The following is a 23,158-nucleotide window of genomic DNA, read 5'->3' on the forward strand; positions in this document are numbered from 1 at the left end:
ATATAACAGATTGGTTTCCAATAGTAGGAAGAATAAATATTTTTTTTTGAAATTATAGATATTTACTTTTTCACAAAGAAATTAGACCTCACCTTATCTGATAGAACCTGAAATCAAGATTAGAAAGCTGTTTTTTTTCTAGAATTATCAAAATCATAAATATTACTAAACAGCCGAAAACCATTTCTCATGATTTATTTACGTCTTCTCATAAAACACCAGCTTTGACAGTCAGGGTGTAGTATTGTGTATTCCAATCCATTTTGTAGGTATTTATTTATACCTGCAATTATAAAAAAAAACATTGCCAGTCATATCAAAAGATATGTACCCATATCATACCGAATTTTAAAGTGTCTATGACAATTTAAAATGGTTGACCAAAAATGTCCGTTTATTTATTGATGGCATCTCCTATATAAACTACACAGTCATAACTCATAAAATCGGTAGGGCACTCAAGTATAGCAATAAAGTGTTATGTAGATAAAGAGAACACTATGTTGATCAGTAATAGTTGAAAATAATGTCTTGCTATTTAATAGGACAGGTTAAAAGAAGTAATGGCTGCATACCAGTGGAAAAGGACAAAGTTATAGCCTGGCATGATACAGCTGTGTATGCGGCAGTTCCATTAAATACACTCTGTTCGTGGAATTTATGTTTAGTTTATTCATTGACAGAGAGTAAGGAATATTGTTGACGGTGTTTGTAGCTAAATCGTATTTGTTCTAAATATTTTACATGGGACCAATATATTGGAGCTTAGTTGATAACCTGCCATGAAATTTTGCGGTATCACGTGGCAAACTCTGCGGCTACTTTTCCAATTTTGAACACTCTTCCGCTGTCTTCTCTTGAAAATGGACTAATAAGTCTGAAATATATTGAGATTTATATCACCATTGAATACAACAGAAAAAAAATTACTGTTGTTTAGAGTTAACATTTGTGTGAAAAAGAAAAAAACGAACAACAACAAAAAGAACTTTATTCCTTTTGTTTGCATTTAATTTTACTCTATATAAAAAAAATCTCGCATTGTTCTTGGCTTTTAATTTTACCTTATAATTTTCTTCAACAATGCTTCAAGCAAACTACAACCTACTTATATATATATATATATATATATATATATATATATATATATATATATATATCATGCACTCCGTCAGTTTTGACGATGACTAGTTGGGGACTCAATGCTTTATCCTCGGTGTTGGTGTAGTTTGACTTCATCACCTAACGACTTCCTCCTTGGCTCCAAACTTGCTTGCGTTGTTTTGGTGCAGTATCTGTTGCCCATCAGATAGACACCCTCTGAACCTCCAGTGGAGCGAACCCGCGACGACTGGCAGCAGAAGAGGTTGCAGCTTCGGACCGAAAATTATTCCAGCGAGGTAAACAGTCGCTATATCGTTACTGCTCCTACAAATTTTCTTTCTGGATTAAGTTCCATAGGTCTTTAAGGAAAACTGCAAGGCAGCAGTAGAATTGGAAGCCAGAGTTCCCATCTCTTCGCCTTTTACTGTGCACTTAAGTCAGTGGTGTTTGGTTTTGGGGTTGCTTCCCCTAGTCTTCGCCCAACCAAGGGCACCTACATGAGAGTGGGGAAGAGGTTGGTATTGTGGCATGCCATGTCAACACATCGGTGACCCATAACGTACAGCCTCTGGGGTCCCCTACTTCTCCGAGATCTCCTACAAGTTTTGCAAGGCACCCAGTTACCGTGTGTGGCCAACGTGGAGGCACTGTAGGAGTCTTGCTGATGGAGAGGCTATGTGCTGGCAGGAAAGACTTATGCATAACTGTTCCCTTTTTACCACAAGGTTAGCTAGCGGTGTTAGCTGGAAACGAGAAGGCATGCAAGCATGAACTAAGCATTAGCTTATACCTAATACACTAGACGCATCACATCCCCCTGCCGGATTAAGAATCCAATATATGCATATATAGTTTTTTTAATACTTAACGATAAAATTACTAAGTATGAATTAGTCGTGTAGTAATTGTGTAACGGTGCTTAGGAAATCATGTAGAAAAACATTTTTGTATTTTTAAGGTGTTACTCATAAAAAATAGTATGTTATTTTGTTTAAATATCAACAGTAGACTTACAATTTATTTTTGTGTATATCGACAAATGGACAGTAGAAATGCAGAAAGATAATTATTAGTTACAGTTAATGTTGAATACTAAAATGCGTGTGCATATAAGTAACAGATTAAGCAGGGCGTAGGCCACAGTCGGGGATATTACCTAAATGTTAAAAATAAACGAACGGCTATTGTTCAAAAAGATAACTTATTATAAAAATAAAATATATAAAACAACGGCACAAGACAATTGTGTAATAAAGAAACAAGACAAAAAACTAAACAGAAATAAATAGAAAGAACAATTCAAAATAACAAGAAATGTTATCGCATTATCAGACGCATGGCCACTCGAACAAACACACGAAAACATCCGAAATCAAAATCACGCAATTCATCCCGATAACATCTATGGCTAAGTATTTTAAGAGGAGTATATGTACAGTTTCCTCTAACAATTATATATCATGCCGAGATTATGTAACAAACAAAATATATGGTTTCTTTTCATGTATATCTGCAACGCTGATTTGGCGCTAGCTGCATATGTATTATGACATATAGAATCTGCTAAAATAGTGGTTATGTTGTCCTAATAGCAAGTGCGTTATACATATTTTTTGGCATTTCATCCTCGTGAATATTCGTCTGACTATTGCATGTTTCCATGCTATATTATAGCAATACCCCACGAGAGTTAAACACGGAAAACCTGTGTCATATTGAAATTAAGAGTCTTCTCAAAAACGACACTGACCTTTTGGGATTGGAGCGGAAGGAATTTGAGACTTGGGAAAAGGTTGTGCAATGAATGGATTCAATTTGTTTTCTGCGCATGATTAAGAATTCAATGAAGCAGAGAAATGGGGAAAAAGCATCAGTATTGGACGGCAGAATGTTTATTGTGGAACATTTAAGGGTCAAAAGAAGGGCAAAACATAAACTCTCTGTAAAAGTGGACAAGCATCAGGTCACACATTCTTTCTGAATGTTTGCCAATTGAGAGATTATGATCAAGTCAAATATTTACCTCCAACTTTTGTACTATTTTGATCGTTCAAGCTATCATCTCGAGCTTGGTTGTTATTCTTACGTTTCGGCTGATATAACCTCCAACCATTTTCAGGCATATTCACACTGGATATTACTGATATTCAACAATTGCTGCTTGGTGGACGCAATGTATTATGGTGTTACTATGGCTAATGTTTCTAAAATTATGTTCGAAAGATAGTTGCTATATGCGTCGATGTACTGAATTTGTATGCGGCATCTGTTGTTGCAAACCTACGAATTTTTTTTTCCAGAGGTGAATTTCTGCGGCTACTTTATTCATATAAATATGATACATTATTCTGCTTATTTTAGATTAAAGTTTTCATATAAACATTATAAAACCCTTATGTAGGAAAGTTACGTGCAAAAAAAGCAAAAAAAAAAACAAAACAAGTGAGTAATGCATGTCCAAAGCAAGTTTCGTCGGCATTTTGATTTAACTCGACATCAGAAAGTTTTCAAAAGAGACAAGATTCTGAACAGAAGGCATAAATCAGTAAAAAGCCTCCTGTGGCACCAGGAACATAGAAAACCTCACATAATTTGAGCGCACTTGAGAATCTCTTCAAAGGATTACGATTTATCTGAGCAAAATCATTCTGCCGACCTTGGAATAAGTGTTGCTTTATAAGATGCACCTTACATGACTAAGTCTACTTCGATCCACACAAATTAGCCATCACACAAAAGCTTCAGCAAGCGGACTATGAGAAATGGATTCATATTAAACGTCAGTTGGGTGAGATTTTCAAAATAAATGAAAACCTCTTTATTTAAATGAGTAAAGAAGCCGTTCTTTTTAATTGGATGGAACAGGTAATCACTAGAACTGTCGCTAATAAGCTGGAGAATATTTTCTATGACTACAAAAAAAGCAAATGTATTGACAAACACTAGAATTATGCTCTGTCATAGCAGAAATTGAACCGATTGGATATTACTTTTCTCTGCCCCTGGTTATTTTCATCGCAATTGCTCTACTGATCTCCAATCTATGGTTAACTCATTGCAAAACTTCACAAAAACCCGACTAGCTACAACCACTATAAATGTTTTTTTTCACACTCTTTATCTGTGCATGATTCTAAATTCAGCTTCTGTCCAAGAACTACCCACTTGTGGAACATTGTTCTCCTGGTCTGCTTACGGGTTGTATACAACATGATAGCTATCAAATCTTATATAAAAAAGTTCGTGTTGAGCCGTTCCAATAAATAATCACCCTCTTCAAATTTACACCATTTTAGAATACTATGCGACAACCTTTAATATATTAACTCTTAACATAATATATAAACATACATACACATACACAAACACATATATATATGCACACATACACAGATACGTAAAAATACACGCATATATACATATATAAATATGTATGTAAATACACATACATCCAGATACACACACTTACACATACATATACATATATAAACATATACAAACATATATATATATATATGTATATACATATATATATAAATATAAATAAGCTGGGAGGGGGGGAAATTGAAAAATATTTTATAAATAATTTTATTTAAGTTACTTACTTAAGCTTTCACCTATTTTATTTTATTTTATTAAAATAAACCTGTAACGTATAATTTCTACCTGCCCGGCTAATTTATTTATATATATATTATATTTAATTATATATATATCATTATACTATCAAAATAAACCTGTAAAGTATAATTCATTAACTTATTTTTCCATTTCTTTTATAAACAATAAATATCTTTCAATCTCTCCCCGCCCGGCTAAATCACTTTAAACCCCCATTTTCAACCCGTTCCTTCACTAACATTAACTCTCCAACCTGTTGCCATGGTGATCCTTTAAATTAACTGTTACTTATGCCGTTATCAATAAAAGTAGCGTCTTTTAAGTTTAAACCGTTAAAAAAACGTATATAAGAATTTACACATAATTAATATTTAATTATAAACCCTGTCTTATTTAATACACTCCTACTACTTAAAACTCCAACGTCCTCTCCCTACAACTCCCCCTTCTTTTCTAACTCCCCTTTATCTACGATTTTTCCATTCTTATTTGACTTTATAACTTTGTCCATCTATGAATTCTGACGATGCTAGTTGGATTTTTTCCTCTCTTTGAGGATTTTCCTCTATCTGAAACAATTTGTAAACTCATTCTTGACTCACAGTAATAAATTTCCTATATACTGCGCTGACTACACATTGAGCACTCTAGTCCGGTTTTTTCACCACTGGTAAATATATATATATATATATATATATATATATACATATATATATATATATATATATAATACAAAACTGGTTGAAATTCAAAGACTTACATTTTTCTCTTTTTTGTAAAGTTTGTTTATATCATCTTGGATTTCTTCGTTACAGCTCTATTGTGAATGGAATGGCAATTATTTGATTTTATGTGTTCATAAAAAATTCCTGATTCCCACTAACTCATCAGTTAAACGAAAACGGTATACATTTAAATGAACAATATTCCAAAAAAAAATATAATATATATATATATATATATATATATATATATATATATATATATATATATATAACTATGTATAACTTGTATTTATATGATAGTGACAGTGATGGTATAGTATAACAAGTTTCAGGAAAATATCAGATGAGATGTGCATGGTGAGTGCGCATTGTTAGACGCATCTAAGTTTCTTGTATAATATATATAAACATGTATATATACACACGCAAACATATACATATATCATACATTTCCAATAACCAAGAAACAATATCTAATATACATATTTATTATAAGGTTTATTTACTAGTGTAACAATTGTTTCTTAACCATTTAGACAAGCTAAAACATTTTTTCGTTAGAATATATTTAAATTTGCTAGTCATCAGACACAACATACAACGGGATTACGTACTGAAATACACACGATTTATTGCTTTCTGAATACAATGACTCACCTCTTATCTGTTTATTTCGTCGATAAGATATTTCGCTTCTTGTATATCGAAAACAAACCTTATCCCTGAGTGGCTTCCGGGCGTTGATAAGTGGTGATCACTGTGTAAAAAAACAAAACAAAACAAAAAAAACAAGAAATTGTGTACATTTTCATCATTTATACAAGCGTAATATTTTCTCACAAATTATATATTAAACCCACAACTTTTCTCTATATATATCTATGTATACGCATATATATATATATATATATATATATATATATATATATATATATATATATATAAATATATATATAGTATTTGGTTGTTTTACTATAATAATTAAATACCTACATACACTAGTGTTTCATCCTTTCGGGGATCTTCAGTGCAGGATGTCACGTTGAATAGCAGTTGAACGATTTCAACCCCCCAACACGAGACATCTCTGGCTCGATTAGCGAAATTGACCGACTTTTAACTGAAAGTGCTCAACCATAAGACACCAATTTCTTAAAGGGGCTGTCATAATTATTTTTTACTATCCTACAGACACTAGTGTTTAATCCCTTCGGGAATCTTTAGCGCAAGGTGTCACGATTAATACCAGTCGAACGATTTGAACCCCTCAACACGAGAAATCGTGTCATATATATATATATATATATATATATATATATATATATATATATATATATATATATATATGTGTGTGTGTGTGTGTGTGTGTGTGTGTGTGTGTGTGTGTGTGTTTAAAAAATTGCATACACATCTCCTCTTTTAGGTTTCGGTCTACAGACATAAAACATTAATTATAGGATATTCAAACAAAGGAAAAAATTATAATTTTTTTTCCATCGAAAAATCTCTGAGAATTTGTTAAAAAATGAAAGAAATGGAATATGCCAGTTAAAGGTCAAAATATGGCATAAGGAATATACATGCGTAACACATTAGCTATTGGTTCGCGTTTTAGTTTTTAGCCTTATTGCAAACATGTCTTCATAAGTCAAGCATTAACGTCAAAGAATAAGTAAAATCTTACATTTTACGTTTAGGTTTCGATTTCGGTGTTGGCGAACGAGTCATTGTTTTTAAGTCTTTAAATCATCACCACATATTGGGGTCAATATAATCTAATATATAAAAGCTATATGGGTGTCTGTATGTCTCCCTAATTTCAAACTCTACCTTCTCCGAAAGCAAAAGTCGCAGAGCTGCACTAGTGGCCTACAGTGATTGAATTTATATTGAGCGTCCCTTATGGGTCTTTAAATAGTTTTAAAGGATCAAAATTGGGTGAAAATTTTAAATATCGTCATACATTTTGTACATTCATCTTAGACTTTTTGTTTTAATTTTTAAATTATAATCAGTTCATATGCGTGTAATATTAGTACAATCGTGACTGCACTCATATGCTCAAAAAAGTATAAAAATCGTCACTTTTAAGAAAATTGAGTTGGTGAATCTAATGTAAAATATACCGGAATGGAACATTAGGAAAGTAAAGAAAATGAGTATATATATATATATATATATATATATATATATATATATATATATATATATATATATATATATATATATATAAATATATATATATATATATATATATATATCGATTTTGTTATTGTTGTTTTGTTTTTTTTTCAAGCGATACATGCGGTTAATATTGGCTCCGCCTCGGAGCTCATTTTTTTTATTTACTTAGAAAGTCGCCCTTTTTAATTTGGGCGTATATAACATTTTTATTTATTTATTATTTTTAAAAACAGTATATATAAATATATATATATATATATATATATATATATATATATATATATATATATATTAGGGTTAGTAGTATTTTTGTTGTTGTTTTGTAATGAGGTCCGCTCAAGTAGTATAGGCAAGCGGTTGTCAGCGAAAAAAATAGTTAACGTGTTCAATTGATTAGGGTAGGTTGTTTTCGTTTTAGTAATTGAATTCCATCCACTCGGTTTAATCCAACATCTTTCATTGTTCGCTGAACGACACTCAAGAAAAAAACGGGATGTAAACAGCAGAGTATATTGTACAGAAGTTTAAGTGAAATTAAATTTCTCTGCTCAAAACCAAATAATAAAAAAAGGAATAAATCAAAATGAGACCTGCTTCTTTTCAAATCCACCGCCTCTATTTTTCAACAAAAATAACAGATGAAAAAGCAAAGGCTCGATCGGTAAGAATTCTTGAGAAATCATTATGATTGGAATATTCAAAGCAGGTGAAACATCATTTGTGGTATTTTTAAGATTTAAAGGTCATGTTAGATGAAAGCGCTTCGTTAAATTAATAAGATTACACGGTGAAATTCTTGTGTGAAAATAATATTCTTATTTCAAGGTTAGTGTTTTAACTTGGGAAGTTCGCCTTATTCAAATGTCCCATGAGAAAAACAATCTGTTATTATTAATTCTTATTAAAAAAAATGTATGGAATGGGTGCGTGTCTGCATAAGTGTGATATTTGTCTGCCCGCGTCGCGTGTGTAATTATGGTTTTGACAGATTTTAAAAATGACGATGAGATGAAAACTAGAGGCATGTTCTTGTGTCACGTCGGACCGAGAAGAGAAGAAGAAGGTAGGCAGAACAAGGAAGAAATACTTTTTGTTGCGTTTAAATTATTTTTCGACCAGTACCAGCACACGATTGCTGCTGCTAGTATTTGTTTTTTGGAAAAGCGTTGAAAAGACAATCTTCTAAATTTTCTCATTGATCGCTTATGGTATGTGGTACTGTCTTTAACTACGTCCGCCAAAAATATGTCCATTTTACTTTTGTTGTTGTGAGAAAAGTGTAAAGGTGTGTTTGAAATAATGTTGTTGGTGGAAGAACTTATTTTAGTGCAAATGCGCGGGGAAATTAAAATCAATAAACGTTCGTTTATTTGCGCGCGGGCATGCGCGTGTGTGTGTGTGAGTGAGTGGGTGACAGCACAATATATATATATATATATTGATTTGTCTATTCGAGAGAATCTAAATATTGGTACTGAATATATAACCATTAATATATTTATAAAGAGAGATAGATAGAGAGAGCGAGGGGAAGATATATTGACGGTTCTGCATGCAGTCTCAATAGTAAGATTCTTTCTAATAGACAAAAAATGTCTATTATATTGCTCACCTGTATATTTTTTCTTTCTAACTTCCTACATATATTATTTGTGTACATTGTAGTTGTAAATCCTGATAACAATACCCGCAGAAAGATAGCGTCAATGTGCAACAGAAAACACAAAAAACATTCGTGTTTTTATAAGGATTTTGGCTTCGAGTAATAACGCGTATTGCACTATCGAAATCCTGATTTATGAACACTTATCATCTCGCTGATGCGTATTTGCCGCCGACAATCACATCTATTTACTAATGGCGTCATTCCAATATTGAACGTTTACTTTGGTCTCCAACATATAAAACATAGATTTGCCCAACTTGTCCATAACCTATATCGCTTGCGTTCCAATGATCGCTTATTTTACGAAATACGTTTCTAATATTAATTCGTGATGAGACTTTTCCAAATATTTTGAGAACAATTAGTAACTTTTTTATAGCGATACTACGATGCCCTTACTTTTCCCGATTCCGATACGATTACCGATTCCGTTATAATTTTTTTTATTATTCTGAAACTCATATTAGTTCCAATTCCGATATATTATACATCTCTAACTATACATCTCTTTTGTTTTTATATTTTTCGATTAATATTAAAACACATTTTAAATGTGTAGGTATTTTCTCAAACGTAAAAGAAAAACACTTGCAGGGAATGATCTGCAGAATTTTAGTTTTACTGGAAGTTCAGAATCGACGAATATTTATTATTCTATTATTATGTTACCCGCGATGATGTATATTACGATTATATAAAAAATCGTTATTCACCAAAAAATAAAACGAACATGTTTGGCACGTTAGAAAGAGTCAAATTACAGAAATATTTCTGTGCAACATTTAAGAAATCTACAATTTTAATGGAAGTAGTTGGAAAAAGTAATTTATACGGATCGTCTGTTTTATGCTATAAATCTATGAATTATATTGCTACCCTTATAGAATAATAACATCTAAGCTAATATATAGCACATATCTCTCACTTTCTCTCTGTCGCTGACTCTCTCTCTCTCCCTCCCTCTCTCTCTCTCTCTCTCTCTCTCTCTCTATATATATATATATATATATATATATATATATATATATATATATATATATATATTGCCTGCAAAAAGCTCCTCATTTTCTGAGGTTATGAAAATGCCTACCAAAGTCAGCCGAAACTGAACAAAATATATTGGATTTGGGAAGCGGGGTGGTTGTAAGTGAAAAAAAAAACTGCACACAGATTAGATTTTAGTTTAATATCCGAATTTAGAATGTGTTTAATTGTTCATCTTTTGTGTTTTCAAGTGAGAAGTATAAATTGAAGTTGTTGGAGAAGTGTAATTAACTCGAATCATCTGTTGTATGTAATGGATCTTGATTTTATAGTATAATTACATGTAAAACCCATATGTAGCAAATCCACACACACACACACACACATGTATATATATATATATATATATATATATATATATATATATATATATATATATATATATATATATATATATGAAAAAAGATTACAATGATCGATATTGGGATTGGAAAATCAGATATCGATGCGATTCCCCCAAATGTTCCGACTTGTCTAATTATCAATTCTGATTTCCGATTCCCATACTGATTCATTGTCTAAACACTTATTTTCAATACCTGTTTACAGATGGATCCAAGTGCATGTTAACTAAACAAAGTAATTATTTTTTGTTCTAAATTTTGTCCGCAGAAGATTTCATCAGAAAACTACTAAAAGTATTTTTACTTTTTTTTTACAGCGAATGCTATCACATATTCAGAGTCTTATGCTCTTGCTGAAGACTGAACTTGTTGCCAGGAATTGCTTCTTAACTTGATGTTACAGTTTTTACGAAATGTCTAGTGGAGATATTAATAACATCATTATCAAATAGCCGTCTTCCATAAGAAGCTCAAAACTCAATGTCAGTTTGCTTAAACTGCTTTTGTGTGGGCAAATGGATGCACATCCTTATTATGAAATACATTTAATGTCTAATGCTTGTAGAATATGTAAAACATTATAGATTGGAGACCGATTAAAATATACATCTTTTAAGAATATGAAGATTTATTACAATTTACATTTTTTTGACTTATGCAGCAATAAAATACTTCTTTTTTAATAAAAAAAAAATACTACAAAACTAGTCTGGTAGTGCTTTTATGAACGGAATCATTTGAAATAAGCAGCTCGTATATTGTATGTATTAATAAATAAATTAATAAATATATATCTATACCTATATATCTATAAAGGTGAACGAGTCTGTGTGTCTGTGTGTGTACATTTCCTTATGCAATAACTCTGTCAATTTTATGTCTACATACTCGAAATTTGATATACGGGGTACTGAGTTTTGGGAAAATATTTGGGATCGGTTTATGGCCAGGAATTTGGCTGCTAAGGGGTCAAAGTTCAAGGATTTTACCTTTAAGAACGCTACAACACTCTTCTGACAATTTTAGGTCTACACAATTGAAACTTTAGATATAAGTTCCTTGAACATGGAACTAAATAACTTTAAACCAAAAACAATGAATTTTAAGGGACATAATAGGGATCAAAGTTAGAAAAATTGGCATCTGCGGTCTCTACCAAATTACTCAGACAATTTCTAGTCTAAACATTTGGAATTTTATATAAAGGGTATTCAGAGATAGGGAAACTTTTTTCATCGGTTTGTGTCGAAATTTTTAGTTACACATATATAAATGTATGTTTGTATGTATGCATGTATGTATGTATGTACGTACGTATGTATGCATGTTCATGTCTGCCTAAAACTTTCGAAAGAGGCGACGGATTTTACCAAGATTAGTATCATGTTAAAGTCCGACCTTTCAGCCGACAAATATCGAAGACTTGGCTAAAAACATTAATATCTTCACCTTCAATTAGGCACTTTTCAACAGGGAGGGGCTCACTTTTTTAAACGATATTTTTGAACGGTATCCTCTCCTTTCGATTGTTTAGCCTTGATTAAAAAAAATGTCACTTCCGCTTTGGCGGCGGTCGTAACAGTATTGACGTCAGGTTTTTTTCCTCGGTTCTTTTCCTCCTTCGCGGTACGGATTCGAGCCTTCATTCCTACTACCACTTTATTTTTATTTATTTATTTTTTTGCTCAACAGACACATCCAAACATCTGGGCAACGCCGGGTTGAAATGCTAGTGTATATATATATATATATATATATATATATATATATATATATATATATATTAAGTAATGTGATTTATAATTTAAAAGTTTTAAAATTTTTAAAATTTAAAAATCAAAATTTAATTAAATTAAAAATCAGTTTCATAAGAAGGAACAACAACAAAGTCAATTATCTGTACGATCGTTTCGGAAATCCGTGCTTTTTATTTGTGGTATACATGAAGTCACGTAGAATAATTATACATAGTTTTTTTGGTAAGCACGGTCTCCTCATCAGCAAATTTAGGAGGATTTCTATTGAATTGAAAAGACACCAAAAATAAACCCTTCGATATATCAAGAGCTACTGCTCAAAAATCAAACCCTTTTCAATAAATTCACTGATTCTGTGTGCTATCTCAATTATCACATCAGCTGTTGATCTCTCAGAGGGGACACTATATTGCATGTCACTGAAACTGTTATTTTTGTTGAATTAGCTCTAGGACATTTAACTATCGAGCTTATTATATATCTAAATTACAACGAGCATTTCCTGTATTTTAATTAAACTAGTAATTTCACTATTACATTAAAATACACTTAGCTCTTTAGACTATTATTCTAATCTCCTTTAAATTATATATATATATATATATATATATATATATATATATATATATATATATATATAGTAGTTAGGGATCTGATGTACGTATTTCATTCAGATTCATGGTAAAAGTGAGTCCCAGGAATTTTTCAAAACAAAAAAAGGCAAGAGGTCTTCATTTCAATTGGGGTAAACTGGGGATATAGGCGTCAGTGGTGAACATCTAGCAGTTTGGTGTTGGATGTATTAAAGCTGCCCAGACATTCTTACCCCGTTGAAGCACACGTTTAAGATCATAGGAGAGAGAATCGGAAAACTTCTGATCTTTGTCAGCTTTTGTGGTGTTGGCATAGATTGTAGTATTGCCTGCATGATTGAAAGATGTGGTTTGTAAGGTTCTTGATAAAGATAAGGAAGACAGTTTTGGCTAATATGGATCTTTGGGGCATGCTAGCATTAATATTGTGACTTACGTATTTCTGCTCATTAACTACCACTTTAATAAACCTATCAGAGTGAAAGGATTTTATGCTTGAGAGGAAATTTTCAGTTGTTCTATAGCTAGAGATTATATGAAGTAAACCTTTGTGTCAGACCCTATGAAAACCCTTCGATATATCAAGAGCTACTGCTCAAAAATCAAACCCTTTTCAATAAATTCACTGATTCTGTGTGCTATCTCAATTATCACAACAGCTGTTGATCTCTCAGAGGGGACACTATATTGCATGTCACTGAAACTGTTATTTTTGTTGAGATGATTAACAAGTTCTCCATTTATCATAGAGTTTCATTAGCAAACTGTCTTTTGATGTTATGAATTAAGCAATAATATTTCAATATTTTAAAATTGATTTTTTCTGTTTTAAGTGAAAATATAACAAACAAACAAATAAGGAAAAGACAAAACATTAATTTGCTAGACCTTAATATATAGAGTGAAATTGCTCCATATAATAGCCAAAAATGACGGTCTCAATTTCTGACTCAAAACTTTGCCTGTGATGTGTCGATGTGTTGATTCAAAACCATGTACAGTTTGTGATGCTTCCATTGTTAACTTGACTGCCCGTCTCAAGCCCTAGGAATTTGATGGCAAATCTGGTAAGTCAAGCTTTTTCCCATTAAATAATGATTCTCGAAGTTCAGAATCAGAAAAATCTTCCGTAATTTTTAGTTCAGAAATAACACACAATGTCAGATCTATTAATTGTGTCCAATGAGTCGCATTAAAATTAATATTTGGTATTCTTTTTAATCGTTTCTTGGTTGACTCCGTGCTCTTGAAAGAATATAAAAATTAATTAAATATTAAAAAAATTCAATGTGTACTGATTTAATAATTATGGTGAAATTAGATAAAATCTTTAAAATGTTTATATAAATTGCAATAAGAAATTGAGTCATTGATATATGATTAAATGTTTAATTACCTAATGGCCAACATTCTTTTTAAAGCTTCTTCACTAACTTCAACTTCCTCAGATGTGACCATTGAATATAGAACGTTTTCCGGCAGTAAACAAAATGCATTATCGTGTATGTTTTTTTAATGCGATCAGCTGAATTTCCTGAGGCTGCTCATATTAAAAATATGCAATTGCTGATTGTGGAATTTTTATTTTATTTTAACCAACAAATGGCATGCACATTTACAATAACATTAATTAACCTCTGGTGTTTTGTTATGAGCCTTTGTGGGTATGCACTACGAGTCCATAAACCCACTAGTCTGATTGCTAAAGTTAGCCATCTTGCCTGGTGTAAATTACCAATTTTCCACGAAGCATATCTAGAGTCAACCTTACCTCTAGAAATACCTACTGTGTATTCATACAGTAATCTTTGGTCACACCTGAGGTCATTTATTCAATCATTTTTCAAAATTGAATCCAGAGGACTGCTAATAGTGGAAAATGACATTTGGGATTAATCATGGGAATTCTTTAAGCATAGTTTCTCTCAGGGGCCCGCTGAATGTTGTAGGGCCTTTTGTGCAACCATCCATGTTTTTAAAAAGAGTCCTGAAAGGTATTTCTATATGGTGCAAAGACCAACCAATTGTATGAAGATTTAAAAAAAATATCTCTTAAATTGCCACCATTCCACCTTCACAACCTGTGTTGTCAATAGGGTTGTCAACAAGGATAGTTTTAATAGTGTTTTCACTGTTGAATTAATGCAAAACATCCATCACATGCTCTGCATGAACAACAACTGTTGCACCACTGTTAGGAAGAGATCTGTATAATAGATATTTACTTTCATATGGTGTCTCTATTGCAAAAATTAAATGGTGTTCTGGTCCTTTAGTTTTTTCATATTTTTCTGTCCATTTGCCTCCACAATTTCTTTATACAACAATGTATCCTCATCTATTCTCCCATCAACTCTAATGCTTATCAGATTGTCCACATGTTTCATTATATTTTTAGCAGTTGTTTTCACTTTAGTCTTTGCCCTGTCCACTTTACATCGATCAATAAGGATATTGCTTATATTAATATTGGGTATAAGAAGGCCCATAGCCTGCTAATCAAAGAGCAAGCATTTACAAGGTTTTCTCCAAAATTAGAACATATACCCCCTGAATACCTCAAGAGCATATCTGGGAAATTTAATAAGGCTCTAAGGCCCTTTTCGATTACTCTCCTGCTGAAAATACTCTTCTTTTGCTTCCTAACTTTGTGAAGATGAGTAAGAGGGGGAGGATATATTACTCTGGAGATTTGAAGTTGAAGGTGTTGGTGATGAATGCACATTTGTATTTACCCCGTTCGTTTTTGCTTTTTTATAGGACAGTTATCAACTGAGAAGTACCTTTTGGCCCTATTTTGCTCCTCTGATCCTTTAGGTATTTACAGTCCTAAACTGAAACCCGAAAAATCAGATTTTACTTATATTTAAATACATCTAAACAGATTAATGCAAAAATTAGTTTGCATTGAAGTATGAAAATTGGTTGGGATATAAGATTATCTCACAAAGAGATTGGAAAAAAATAGAAAATAACTTACCTTTTGTTGAAGAGGACAGGTGCGAATAATGTGGTAAATCAGGCAATTTTCTTTTTTTTTTTTCATTTTACAAGGGGGTCCTCAAAAATTAAAACTGGTAGATTGTAAGAACAGACTTTCTTTTGGGACGTGGGGAGAGATTGTCTATTCATGTGTTTACTTTTTTGGAAACATTATATAGTCACCTTTTTTAAACGGTCATTTCCCTTAAAAGAAGTAAACATGGATTGACCGCTTTCCAAATACCCATGACTTCTCTTGTTTTTAATTTGGAAATAGCAAAATTTGAAAGGTTAGGATAAGTATTTAAAAAATAGTAACTATACTGAATACTTTGTCGGTAAATTGAAGCCTCAGTTTTATTTAATCAAGTAGGCAGACCGGAAAATGTCCTTACATTTTTACCACGAGTTTCAATTGTAGATTTTCGGGACATTTGAAAACAAAATTAAATTATACGAATAATTTTTAAATATATTTGATTTAAAAATTTGGTGCCTATGCACTTATGTCACTGTGTTATTTTTAAACATCGTATTTTCCAGTTAAATTCCACGTTTAAATAGTTTTCTAAATAATAGTGTTATTATTTCAGCACGGTAACATAAGTGCATAAGTACCAACACTTTTAAATAAATTTAATAAAATTGAAATAAATACAATAACTTTAAGTGAAATTTAAGAGAAATATGAGTTCGGCTCGTAATTTTTTTAATGAATAAACACTGTTTTTTTTAACAGAAAATTATCAGGAATGTATATATGTTGTATTTTGAGCGATATTTAAAGAGAAAATCTAGTGCGGAGATAATTCAACAGTTTATTAAAGATGTGGTGCTAGTGCAATTACTGATCCGCGCTATTTTCTAAATCGTATTTCCAAGTTTAATTAAAGTTTTATAATATGTTTTTTTTTATTCAATTGTAAGCTTAAAGTATACAATAGGTACAAAAAATACTCCCCTCCCCATTGAAATATTATCTTTTTAAACAATAGCGGTATTATTTTAGCACGGATCAATAAGTGCACTAGTACCAAAAATGTAAACAGAAACACGCACGTAGTAAAGTTTTTTTATGAATAAGCACTATCTTTATAAGATAGACACAATTCAGAATAATTATATAGGTTGTATTTTTATATGTAAGTCTATTTTAATGAAGTAATTGAGCAATATTTAAAAAGTAAGTAAGGTGCAGAGATAATTCAAAAGTTTATAAAAAAATTAAACAGTAAACATAAAGACGCATGCGGTCGTAACTTCAAACGGTGATTTCGTATTATTAGCCAACAAATAAAACTTCCATATATATATATATAGATATATATATATATATATATATATATATATATATATATATAGAGAGAGAGAGAGAAGGAGAGATATAGAAATTCCTATAGTAATTCAAAAATTATAACGTTTAAATTCCTTTTTATTTTTTTATATTTTCGTTTAATTTCTAAAAATACGGAAAAATAATCTTTAAAATATTTTTATTATAATGTATTGTTTTTGTTTCTTAACACTTGGATTTTTTTAAAGAGATATATTCCTGGAGTGACACCGATACCATAATAAAAAAATCCGAATTTATTTGGTATTTAAGTTGGAATGCTTAACGAAATACACAATTTTGAAGAAATATATTTATTTTGTTAACTTTTGACATTATTTTGCAACTGTTTTACAATGCCATTTTGTACAGTTCCAAAACACACCTACCCTAATATATATATATATATATATATATATATATATATATATATATATATATATATATATATATATACTCCTATGAATTCAATTTTCTTTTGTGTGCATTGGTACTCACATTAAAACATATATTTTTATTCATTTAAAAAGAAAATACAATGTTCTTATATATGGGTTGTGGGATTGCATTCACTAATAAAATTGCATATTCTTTTACCCATTATTTTATATTAATTCCCTATTAGTTTTGTCGGTTTTTTCATGGGATGATCATCTTTAGTTAACTATTACGTGTAATTATATTGATGCAGATATTCTACATGATTTATACTTGCATAATATTTGCGTAAAAAACTTACAGTAAACATAAAATTGTTTCCATATATATTTATGTATATGTATATATTTTTATTAATCTATCTATCTATCTGTCTATCTGTCTATCTATCTATCTATCTATCTATAAAAGTGAACGGGTCCCTGTGTGCATGTGTGTGTGTGTGTGTATGTCTGTGTACATTTCCCTACGCAATAATTTGGTCAACTTTAAGTCTACAGGCTTGAAATTTGATATACAGGGTACTGAAATTTGGGAAAATCTGTGTGATTCGTTTTCAGCATGAAATGTGGTATTGAGGGGTCAAAGTTCAACGAGTTGACCTTTGAGAACTGTAGCAAACTCCTTCGACAATTTTGTGTATAAACACTTGAAATTTTAGATATAGGTCCCTTCGGCATGGATCTAACTTAATAAATCGATGTGAGCCCCAAAAAATAAATATTAAGAGCCCATGATATGTGCCAATTTTTTTTTACAAATTGACCTTTGCGGTTTCTATCTAATTACTCACTTTTTGGGCTAAACATTTGAATTTTTACATAAAGAGTATTCAGAGATAGGACAAGAGATTTAATCGGTTTGGGTCGAAAAATTTTAGTTACTAATATCTAAATGTATGTATGTATGTGTGTGTATGTATGTTTTAATCCTTCAGAGAGACTAGCCGCCCCTTCCAAAGGGCGAATGAACTCTTTTTCTGGGTCAACGGCCAACTAGCACCGTGAATATTTGTGTGTGTATATGTGTATTGAGGTAGAGAGGGTTCCCGTAAGCCGTGGTGAAGGCAACCTTTCTAGGAGAATCAAATCTCTGATTAAAAAAAAAACATAAAGCGGAAGACCAGTACCCGCATTAAGCTGGTCTGCAGTTTAATTTGTTGCTGGTTATCTTGCTCTTGCTTGTTGCTGGATCTCAACATTTTGAACCGAGAGAGAGACTTAGCTGTCGTACAAAGCTAAGACTCTGTAACATCATATTTGTATAGATACTCCCTCAGACATTTGGGCTCATGGATTTGAAATGTCTGAGGGAGTGGCACTCGTCTGACAAGACGTTGCAATCATCATCATGTATTTATATATGTATGTATGTATGTATGTATTTATTCGCTGCCAAATATCTGTGTGAATTTTTTGTCTAAAGACCCGAGCTTTAAAACAAGGAGTTGTGAGATTTGGAAAAATGTATTTTTTATCAGTTTTCGGCCAGAAATATGGCTACTAACGGGTCAAAACTCAACAATATTATCTTTAAGAATTCTACCAAACTCCTCCCCCAATTTTTGGTCTAAACACTTAAAATGGTAGATGTATGTTACTTGGACATGGATCCAATATTATAATTTCATGTGAGTCCAAAACAATAAATGTTAAGATATCAAAATTGGGGGCAAAGTTTTTCAAAAAAATTGACCTCTGCGGTCTCTTCCAAATTACTCAGCCAATTTTTTGGTCTAAACATTTGACATTTTACGTAAAATATATTCAGACATAGGACAAGCTTCTTAATCGCTGTTTGTTTTTTGTGGGTAAAAATGTAGCTTTGAAGCAGTCAAAGTTCAAAAGGGCTTACTCTAGGAAACTTTGGGTCTAAACATTTGCAATTTTACATAAAGTTTATTCGGGCATGCAGAAAGCGTTTTACTCAGTATTGGAGCGAACACTCCGCTGGCAAGAGGTCAACGTTTACAGAGTTGTTTTGCAGACACTACCAAACTCCTCCGCCTATTTTTTGTCTAAACACTTGAAATTTGAGGGGGAATTTCTAAATAATTACTACTGTGGTCTCTACCAACATTTCTCTATCGTATTTAAAGAAGTGTCTTATATAGGAAGGCGTTACAAACATATTCACACTTTTTAATATATTTACATATGCACATAAAGTTATAATCAATACATAGAGCTGGAGCAAAGTAATAGTATATTGCGAACATATAGTGGTATTGTTCAATAGAATGAGATAATATAATATAATAATTATTCACATTATTATTATTAAAAGGAAAATATTACATTTTTTATTAAGCGTCTCATTAGTAGTAATATAATAATGCTATATACAATGTCTATATAATATATATATATATATATATATATATATACACACACAAAAATACCTATACCTATATATACATATATATATATGTGTATATATATATATATATATATATATATATATATATAAATTCTTATTTCTCTCTCTTTGTTTGTTCACGAGTTGCTTAATATATACAAATAACCATTATTTTATTTTTTTTTATTCATTTCTATATATACTGTGCAAAATATAATATATAAAGGGGTGACTCATATTATATTAAAGACAATCAACTTTATTAAATAGCGCTGTATTAGTTATTGTTTATAATGAGATAGTTATTTTAAGTGTTCTATTTACGTTTATAATTTAAATTTTATTTATATTGATGGCATGTTTAATTTAATTTATTTTACCGACATTGATTGTTTATGAATCGGTTTGAGTTGGATCCCTTAGGCACAGACTTTGTTCTTTTTTGTTGTTGTTTTCTTTTACGGCGCATATCAAAACTAAAAAAAACTTTCAAGCATTATTTTTGGGAATTATTTTAAATAAAATAATTTCCGTGATTTCGCAGTTTACGTTGTTGTCCAAATAATTTTTTTTTTATTTTAAAATAAACAAACAATTCAATTCAACTACGATTCTTTTTTTAAAACAAAACTAAAAAAAAGTCTCATTTATGTTTTTTTAACCAGTTCTTTTTTTTCACAATTTTTTGACATCGTAACTAATTTTTCTATTAATAACGCAATGCCGTCATTTTTATAACATAAACAGTCTACTTCATCATTTTTTAAACATGATTATTTACAGTTTGTTTTCGTTACAACAGACCGTAAAACATATCTTTCTAGAGTGTGGTAGCATAAAGGACATTCGCTTCAACTGGAATATCGTCATAAAAAGGTGTTCAATAGAATAGAATATGTCTCCATATCCCTTCTGCAAAAATATCCTATGGAGAGTTTGTCACGTACCTTTTTTTCGAAGTAACCCAAATACAATACCGTTTCGCTGTGTCGCAGCTTATCAGTTCAGTTAGAAACTCGAGTGCTTTATTTAAAGTTTGTACTGCCATTCGGCTTCTATTCTGTTGCTGCTAATAATAATATGCGTTTCAAGCGTATTCCAATCACATCCTTATCCCGACCTACGGTTTATCAATTGGAACGTCTTACAAAACAGTTCTACCCTAGTACTGTTTTAGACCCTTGAATTTTTTTATCCCAGTAGAGAAATTATTGTATTTATTAGTTATAGTATCAACATACATTTCTTGATTTCCACTCAACTAATCTTACCAATCTGAATTTCTGTTATCTCTCTCCGCCTCCAGTTTTATATTAATAGTTTGTATATTTTTATAATTGATTAAATATATGTGATTGATTCAAATCCCGCTCAACCGCATTTGCATCGTTATTATAAGTTGACTGAAAGGTCAGTTGAATGTCGGTATCAATTAATGCGCCAATCGATAGGTTCGATTTGTGTAAGACCAGAGAAGATGGAAAATAAAATAAAATCGAACTGTCCACCTTCGTGATAATATTTATCTAGCGTATAGACACGATATCTGTGCTGCCGATTTCTAAAGTAAACAAGAGTTTGCGAGAAGATCACTCGTAAAGTCCGGACACCGCAACGAATCAACAATGACCAATTCGCCTCGCTAACTTGATGAATCAAATTAAAAATCTTCCCTGACGTTAATCAGCTCATATATTATTGTCATTTACACAAATGTCATTATTTATATCATTCAGATTGCCATATTTCCAATGATATAGTCTTAGTCCGTACTAGTATGGTACTATCGCTTCCCCGGGGGAATACACGATATCGGCAGATAAGCACATGGCAACATCAACAAAAACAGGTCGATATGTCGGTGGCTATTATTTTTGGTTATGCCGTGGTCTATGTTTTAGAGTTTATCTTTCCTTTAAAGGCAACATTTAAACACTATCAGCCGGTCATTGGTATGTAACGAATTTCACGTGATACATTAAATATCGTAGGAACGGTCTCATGAAGATGTTAAGATGGGCCATCCATTAGGGTCTGTAAGAAGAAAAGCATACCTGAGATGTTGGATGTGAGTGTGGCTCCTCCATTCTCCCAAGATGACTTCTTCACCCTGGCATTCTGGTTGGAATCTTCTTTCTTCGTCCCCCCGGACCGCTTCGTTGTTTATATATATATATATATATATATATATATATATATATATATATATATATATATATACATATATATATATAGTCTTTGAAGTTTTTAACATTTGAAACTATACAAAAAATTACTTTTTATCATTCGTTAAAAAAACCCCATCTAGTCAGTAAGTCATTTAATCACCTGCAATCACTGCATCAACTCTCTCGAATTTACTATAATACCAATTTTTTTTAATTTTTCAAGGGATCATCAGTTGTTTACCATGAAACACTGTTTCGGGATATATATATATATATATATATATATATATATATATATATATATATATATAAAGAAAATGTTTCACCTTATCCACCAGACAGATATATATATATATATATATATATATATATATATATATATATATATGTATGTGTGTGTGTGTGCGCGTATATATACATATAGGTAGATAGATGGATAGATAGGGAGGACGGTAGATGAGTAGATATTAAAAGCTATATATTCTAATATGCTGACATCTGTGTCAAGTAAGACGTTGTACTATTGTTCTTGTCCGGACGTCCTCTTAATTTTTACCATGGTACGGAGCATTTTAATTCGGAATTCCCATTCTTCTGTCTCTATAACCTTAAAATAATCATATATTTCTTCTATTATAATAATTCTAGGAGATTATCTTTAAATTCTGTCAGATTAGATCTTGAGAGATCATTTTTATTTGTTTATTATTGTGAAGTACCTCGCATTTAAGTTAGTAGTTTCCGTCTATATTTTTATGAATAATGTTTTTGATATGCCCGGTTTCAGTTTACAATGCACGAATTATCGCTAAACTGAAGTGTTGATGTCTACATATTGTGA

This window comes from Euprymna scolopes, chromosome 31 (genome assembly GCF_053919585.1).
Source record: "Euprymna scolopes isolate OS-2025 chromosome 31, ASM5391958v1, whole genome shotgun sequence".
NCBI classification, from domain to species: domain Eukaryota; kingdom Metazoa; phylum Mollusca; class Cephalopoda; order Sepiida; family Sepiolidae; genus Euprymna; species Euprymna scolopes.